Genomic DNA, 8,982 nt, shown 5'->3' on the forward strand with positions numbered 1-8,982 from the left:
TTGAAAAACAGAAAAGTCGAAATCTGAAAAAGCGAAAAAGTTGAAAATTAAAAAGTCGAGAAATCGAAGAATCGACAAATCGAGATATTAAAGAAAAGGAAAAGTAAAAAACTGAGAAATTAAGGAAAAAAATTGAAGGATTGAAAAAGTAAAAAACCGAAATTTAAAGAATATCGAAAAATAGAAAAATCGAGTAAATTGAAAAATCTAAAAATAGAAAAATCGACAAATGGAAAAAATGTCTAAAATTAAAAAATGAGAATAAAAAATGAAAAAATCCAAAGTTAGAAAAATTGAATAATTGAATAGATAATCGCAAAACTGTAAAATAGCAAAATCGAGAAATCAATTAAACGGATAATCGAAAAATCAAGAATTCGAAAGTACATATCAGAAAATAGAAAAATTGAAAAATCGAACAATTGAAAAATCAAAAACTTGAAAATTGAATGATCGAGATATCAAAAACCTGAGCAAATCGAAAAATTGAAAAATCTCAACATCTGAAATTTAAAAAATGAGAATAAAAAATCTAAAAATCGAAATGCCGAAAAGTAGAAAAACTGAAAAGTCCAAAATAAAAAGAAAATTGAATAACCGAAAAACTGTAAAACAGAAAAAATTGTAAAATCAGCAAATCGAAAAAACGAAAAATGAAAATTTTAGATATTTTGATTTTTCGTTTTTTCTTTAATGAAAACGAAAAATCCAAGAATCCAAATTGAAAAATTAAATAGATAATAATCGAAAAACTGTAAAACCGCAGAATTGGAAAATCAAAAATTCGACAAAACAAAAAATCGAAAAAGCGAAAAATGTAGAATTTTCGAACCGAAAAATTTAAAAATACAATAATTGAAAAATCGGAAAATAGAACAATAAAAAATTTAGATATGTAAAAATTGGAAGCATTGAAAAATCGAAATATCTGAAATTCAAAAAATCAAAAAATTTAAGCATTGAAAACTCCAAAAAAGGAAAAACCGAAAAAGAAAAATGTGAAATTTGAAAAATCGAAAAATCTAATATTTAAAAAATGAATAATTGGAAAATTTAAAAACAACATTGCGAAATTTCAAAAAATTGGAAAAATCGAAAAATTGATAAGCCGAAAATTCGAAAAATAGAAAAATCCAAAATTTAAAAAACCTGAAAAATTGTAAAATAGAAAAAGTGTTGAATCAAAAATTGATCAAACAAAACATCGAAAAATTGAAAGTTCGAAAATTGAAAAAATTAAAAGGAAAAAATTGTAAAAACGAAAAAATAAAAATCCAAAAACCTATAAAATGAAAAATTGAGAAAAGAAAAACCGAAAAAGAAAAATGTAAAAAATCCCACACAAAACTGAGTATTTTTCGTTGAGCCTAGTTTTAGGAATAAGACGAGACAACATGGCAATCAAACCTGCGCTAAAGCCAGGCGTTTATTTATTTCGATGCCATTTAGAGCCATTGTAGCCGAATTTCGTTAAGTTGTTAATTAAGACTTTGTGAGCATGGGATCGGGCTTGCATGCACCACACTGACCCAAATTCTAAGTTCATTTGTGATACAATTGAATAGAATAGTGCACGACGTAACCTCTGGTTTTTCGCTGGGGGCTCTTCCGGACACGGTTTAGTTTTTTTGTTTAAGTTGGTAACGCTGACGCCTGAATTGTTGCAGTGTAAATCAGGTTTACGTTTTAGTAAATTAGTCCAGTGGCGTCGCGTCATTGGTGGTAGCAAACTAGGCGCAAGTACGACTCACACCGTACGAAATTCTAAAGCCGGAATTGTACACTCGTGTGCGATAAAACCCGGAAGGGCTTCCGGCCACTCTTGCATGCATATCCTTACCTGTTGTACATAATCAATGTGGTAACCCATATATCAACTATATACAGTGCATGTTAGTGAAGTCAATTGATGTACAAGACTATTATCCGGGCAGTCGCCTCGACACTTAGCCTAGTGTAAGTCTCTGTAAAACCAATTAATTAAAATTCGTAATCGCGATACGACCGGTCCGACTTACGCGCCAAGGTAGGTAAGTAAAGTGTACGTTTGCATGGCTGTGAAACCCAAGTCCGTAGCTTACGGTTACGAATTTTAATCGTGTACCTGAGCAGATTTTGTGACGAAAATTAATAATAATAATGCCTTACATATTGTACTTTTTTTTCTCTTTGTCTCCACCTCTCGACACGATTATTGTGGAAGTTTCGGCAAAACTATGCTCAAATCTATCTTCTAAGCACAACTTTTTAAAAACTAGTACTTTTCGAACAGTGGCGCTGGTTGGTGCTCGGAAAGTGTTGTTTTTTGGAGCACAATAATTATTATAAGGCACGTTTGATAGAATTTTTTGTAAGCAATCAAACTGTGTTGGATATTTATATGACTGTTCGTTCAATAAACGATGCAAACCACTGGCTTTGTCTTTTAATGGGTGGGTGTTTTTTTTGTAAATAATAAACAAAGAAGCTGAGAAAAGTACGAGTTAAAGCGACGAGATTGTTGTTTGTATTTTTCACGACAGGAGTATTGCAAATTTTTGCTTTTAGTGTGAAAAGCAATTCAGGAGTGTCACCGCCAGACGACCGATACGTGAACATTGAATGGAAACGTGATGGCAAAAGAAATGAAAGCGAGACGTGAAAAATCGTTGAAGAACGAAGAGTAAGTAAAAGGGATTCAACGACTTGTGTATTTTTCAAATTTCAAAAATATAGGTTAGAACAGCCATATTTGTCAAAACGTCAAACGTGACGTGGCCGCCATTTTTACACAAAGCCACACTTACACACACAAATTTTTGAAAATTCGCACTAGGAAGTATGCCAAACACCCTGGATGGGAAGTACTTTTGAAAATGATTTTTTGTTAATGTCTTAATCATGTTTATTGTAAAATGAAATGTAAATAAACCGTTGTTATACCTGTGTTAATTTGATTCCAAAGTGAGTTAGGTTAATTTTCAGACGCACATTCTGAATCAATCGTCGAAAATTTCATTTTTGGGAAATTGGGAGTGAAAATCGAATTTTTTGAGACTTACAGACTGTGACGTTTCAATAAGCGATTCTGGAAAAACGGTTATTGGTTAAAGGAATTTCGGAGGACTTTGGTGTTCTATTTTTGGAAAATTCTGCGCTGACCTGTTTTTGAATCAATTTTGGGACCCCGTTTTTTTTTTGAAAATTTTAAAACAATCTTGAGCTTCTAGGTATTCCTCTTTGGAAAAATTTGAAAGTGCTTTAGAGCCTCTAGTTTTTTCTTTTATTAATTTAATTACATTTCTTGGGATACGTCACTTAAGTCATATTTCATTTGCCAAAATCAGTCTTAACTTAGCAAGTACTAGCCCCACCCACCCACCCTCTCTTTTCATCGAGGATACGTCATTTGCCAAAGTCAATCTTATCCTAGCAACCACTAGCCCCACCCACCCACCCTGTGTTTTCTTAGAAAGTATCTCATTTGCCAAGGTCAGTGTTATCTTAGCAGATACTAGCCCCGCCCACCCGCCCTCTCTTTTCTTAGAGAATATATCATTTGCCAAAATCAATCTTATCTTAGCACATACCAGCCCCACCCACCCACCCTCTCTTTTTTTTCAAGATATGTCATCTGCCAAAATCAGTCTCATCTTAGCAGATACTAGCCCCGCCCACCCACCCTCTCTTTTCTTGGAGGACATTTTATTTGCCAAAATCAGTTTTACCTTAGCTAGTACTTGCTAAAATAAGACTGATTGTGGACTCTGCGCTTGTATTCGCCAAGATAAGTAAATGATATATCTTCTCAGAAAATAGAGGGCGGGTGGGCGGGGTAGTACTTGATAAGATAAGACTGATTTTGGTAAATGTCATATCCTTTAAGAAAATTAAGGTCGGGTGGGCGGGGCAAAAAAATCGAAAAATTCAAAAATTGAACAATTGAAAAATCGGAAAATGGAAAAATCGAATTTTCGAGAAATCCAAAAATCGAGAATTTGAAAAATTGGAAAATCGAGACATCGGAAAATCAAAATATCTAAAATTTAAAAAATGAGTATAAAAAATCGAAATGCCGAAAGGTAGAAAATTCGAAAAATTTAAAATAAAAAAAATGAAAAATCGGATAATCGAAAAACTAAAATTGGAAAATCAAATTCGAAAAAACGAAAAATCAAAATATTCAAAATTTAAAAAATGAGAATGAAAGACTAAAACTGAAAAATTGAATAGATAATCGAAAAACTGTAAAATTGAAAAATCGGAAAATTGAGTTATCAAAAAATCTATTGTTTAAAAAATCGCAGCATTGAAAAATCAAAATATCTAAAATTAAAAAGTTCGAAAAAATTGAAACATTGAAAAATCGGAAAATGGAAAAATCGAGAAATTGAAAAATTGGAAAATCCAGACATCGAAAATCGAAATATCTAAAATTTAAAAAATGAGGATAAAAAATCGAAATGCCGAAAAGTCTAAAATAAAAAATTGAAAAATCGAATAATTGAAAAACTGTAAAATTAAACTGAAAAAGTTGGAAAATAAAAATCGAAAAAACGAAAAATCAAAATATTTAAAATTAAAAAAATGAGAATGAAAAACTGTAAAATCGGAAAATTGAACTTAATCAAAAAATCTATTATTTAAAAAATCGCAGCATTGAAAAATCAAAATACCTAAAATTCGAATAACTTAAAAATTGAAAAATCGATAACACGAGAAATCAAGAAGTATAAGAATTGAAAAATCGACATACATATGTACCTGAAATTTAAAAAATGGAAAAACTGGAAAAATGGAATAATCGAAAATTTAAACATCAAAAAATATGAAACATCGAAAAACAAAAAAGTCGAAAAATTTTGAAAAATCGAAAAACTTGAAAATTGTAAAGGCGAAAAATTGCCAAATCGAGACATTAAAGAAGAGGAAAACTGAAAAACCGAAAAACCAAGAAAAAAATTGAAAAATCCAAAAATCGAAATATTTAAAATTTAAAAAATGAGAATAAAAAACGAAAAATCGAGATGCCGAAAAGTGGAAAAATTGAAACGTTCAAAATAAAAAAATAATAAAAAATTGAATAATCGATAAAGTGTAAAACTGAAAAAGTTGAAAAATCGAAAAAACGAATAATCAAAATATCTAAAATTTAAAAAATGAGAAAAAAATACCGAAAAATCGAAATGCCAAAAAGTAGAAAAATCGAAAAGTCCAAAATAAAAAGAAAATTGAAAAACTGAATAATCAAAAAACTGTAAAACTGAAAAAATTGTAAAATCAAAAAATCGAAAAACGAAGAATCAAAATATTCAAAACTTAAAAAATTAGAATGAAAGACTTAAACTGAAAAATTGAATAGATAATCGAAAAACTGTAAAATTGAAAAATCGGACAATTGAGCTGTCAAAAAATCTATTATTTAAAAAATCGCAGCATTGAAAAATCAAAATACCTAAAATTCGAATAAGTTAAAAATTGAAACACTAGAAATCAAGAAATCTAAGAATTGAAAAATAGATATATGTACCTGAAATTTAAAAAATGGAACAATCGAGAATTTAAACATCAAAAAACACGAAACATCGAAAAACAGAAAAGCCGAAAAATTGTGAAAAATCGAAAAACTTGAAAATTGTAAAGGCGAAAAATTGCCAAATCGGGACATTAAAGAAGAGGAAAACTGAAAAACCGAAAAACCAAGAAAAAAAATTGAAAAATCGAAAAATCGAAATATTTAAAATTTAAAAAATGAGAATAAAAAACGAAAAATCGAGATGCCGAAAAGTGGAAAAATTGAAACGTTCAAAATAAAAAATAATGAAAAATTGAATAATCGATAAAGTGTAAAACTGAAAAAGTTGAAAAATCAAAAAATCGAAACACGAAAAGTCAAAATATTCAGAATTTAAAAAATTAGAATGAAAGACTGTAAAACTGAAAAATTGAATTGATAATCGAAAAACTGTAAAATTGAAAAATCGGAAAATTGATCCATCAAAACATCTATTATTTAAAAAATTGCAGCATTGAAAAATCAAAGTAGCTAAAATTAAAATCGAATAACTTAAAATTAAAAAAAATGAGAATTAAAATAGAAAAATCGAAATGCCGAAAAGTAGAAAAATTGAGAAGTTTTTTGAAGCCTCTGGTGTTTTTCAACTCAAAATTGATTTGAAAATTTGAAAAATTAAAAAATCGACAAATCGGAAAAAGGAAAAATTGGAAAATCGAGACATCGAAAAATCGAAATATCTAACATTTAAAAAATTAGGATAAAAAATGGAAATGCAGAAAGTAGAAAAATCAAAAAGTCCAAAATAAAAAAAAATGGAAGACTGAATAATCGAAAAACTAAAATTAAACTGAAAAAATTGGAAAATCAAAAATCGGAAAAACGAACAATCAAAATATTCAAAATTTAAAAAATGAGAATGAAAGACTGTAAAACTGAAAAATTGAATAGATAATCGAAAAACTGTAAATTTGAAAAATCGGAAAATTGAGTCATCAAAAAATCTATTATTTAAAAAAATCGCAGCGTTGAAAAATCAAAATAGCTAAAATTAAAAAAATCGAAAAATTAAAAAATCGAATAACTTAAAATAAAAAAAAAATGAGAATTAAAATAGAAAAATCGAAATGCCGAAAAGTAGAAAAATTGAAAAGTTTTTTGAAGCCTCTGGTGTTTTTCAACTCAAAATTGATTTGAAAATTTGAAAAATTAAAAAATCGACAAATCGGAAAAAGGAAAAATTAGAAAATCGAGAAAACCGAAATATCTAACATTTAAAAAATTAGGATAAAAAATAGAAATGCAGAAAAGTAGAAAAATCAAAAAGTCCAAAATAAAAAAAAATGGAAGACTGAATAATCGAAAAACTAAAATTAAACTGAAAAAATTGGAAAATCAAAAATCGGAAAAACGAACAATCAAAATATTCAAAATTTAAAAAATGAGAATGAAAGAGTGTAAAACTGAAAAATTGAATAGATAATCGAAAAACTGTAAATTTGAAAAATCGGAAAATTGAGTCATCAAAAAATCTATTATTTAAAAAATCGCAGCGTTGAAAAATCAAAATAGCTAAAATTAAAAAAATCGAAAAATTAAAAAATCGCATAACTTGAAATTAAAAAAAATTTGAATAAAAATAAAAAAAATCGAAATGCCGAAAAGTAGAAAATTGAAAAGTTCAAAATAACAAAAATTTTTCGATTTCTTACACTTTTACATGCTTCAATTTTGGGATTTTTCAATTTTTCGATTTTTTGATGTTTCGATTTCTCGATTTTTCAATATTTTGATTCTTCAATTTTTCGATATTTAATTTTTAAGTTTTTTAAATTTTAGATTTTACGATTTTTCGATGTTTCATTCAGTTCTTTGTTTTTTCTGTTTTCCAATTTTTCGAATTTTGAATTTTTCGATTTCTCGAATTTTCAATTGTTTAATTTTTCGATCTTTTAGAATATGTATTAAATTTTTCGATTTTCTGTTTTTTAGATTTCCAGTTTTGCGATTTTTAGGTTTTCCAATTTTTCAATTTTTTAAACTTTAGATTTTTCGCCCACCCACCCTTTCTTTTCTCAGAAGATATCTCATCTGCCAAAGTCACTCTTATCGTAGCAAGTACTAGGCCCGCCCACCCACCCTCTCTTTTCTTAGAGGGAATTTCATCTTAGCAAGTACTAGCTAAGGTAAAACTGATGTTGGCAAATGAGATTCCCTCGAAGAAACAGAGGGCGGGTGGGCGGGGCTAGTACTTGCTAAGATAAGACTGACTTTGGCAGATGAGATACTCTTTAAAAAAATGAAGAGTGGGTGGGGCTAGAATTCGTTAAAATAAGACTGATTGTGGCAAGTGATATACTTTCCAAAAAAATAGAGGGCGGGTGGGCGGGGCTAGTACTTGATAAGATCAGATTGATTTTGGTAAATGACATATCCTCTAAGAAAATAAAGTGGGTGGGGTAAAAAAACCGAAAAATTCAAAATTGATTTGAAAAATTGAAAAATCGACAAATCGAAACACCGGAAAATGGGAAAATCGAATATTTAAGAAATCTAAAAATCGAGAAATTAAAAAATTGGAAAATCCAGACATCGAAAAATCGAAATATCTAAAATTGAAAAATGAGGATAAAAAATCGAAATGCCGAAAAGTAGAAAAATCGAAAAGTCCAAAATAAAAAAAAATGGAAGGTTGAATAATCGAAAAACTGTAAAATTAAACTGAAAAAATAGTTAAATAAAAATTCGAAAAAATAATATAATCAAAATATTTCAAAATTAAAAAATTAGAATGAAAAGTAGTAAAACTGAAAAATCGAAAAATTTAAACATCATAAGTAAAAACCGAAACATTGAAAAACAGAAAAGTCGAAATATGAAAAATCGAAAAAGTTGAAAATTAAAAAGTCGAGAAATCGAAGAATCGACAAATCGAGATCTTAAAGAATAGGAAAAGTAAATAACCGAAAAATCAAGAAAAAAAAATTGAAGGACTGAAAAAGTAAAAAACCGAAACTTAAAAAATATCGAAATCCTGAAAAATTGAAAAATCGAAAAAATCCAAAATTAGAAAAATTGAAAAACTGAATATAGATAATCGCAAAAGTGTAAAACCGCAAAATTGAAAAATCGAAAATTCGACAAGTCAAAACAACCAAGAATCAAGAAATCGAAAAATCGAACATTCTAAAATTCGAAAAATTGAGAAATCGAGAAATCGAATATTGAAAAATTGAAAAATTCAAAAATCGAGAAATCGAAAAGTCAAAATATCGAAATATCGAAGAACTGAAGAATCGAAAACCAAATCACCAAAGCATTAAATCACCAAATCACCAAATCACAAATCAACAAATCACCAAATCACCAAATCACTAAATTACCAAATCACCTAATCTGATCATCACCTAATCACCTAATAACGAAATCACGAAATCACCAAATCACCAAATCACCAAATCACCAAATCACCAAATCACCAAATCCCC

This window comes from Zophobas morio, unplaced genomic scaffold, assembly GCF_036711695.1.
Source record: "Zophobas morio isolate AGI-343-1 ecotype UQ-CSIRO unplaced genomic scaffold, CSIRO_AGI_Zmor_V1 ptg000040l, whole genome shotgun sequence".
Classification (NCBI taxonomy): Eukaryota; Metazoa; Arthropoda; class Insecta; order Coleoptera; family Tenebrionidae; genus Zophobas; species Zophobas morio.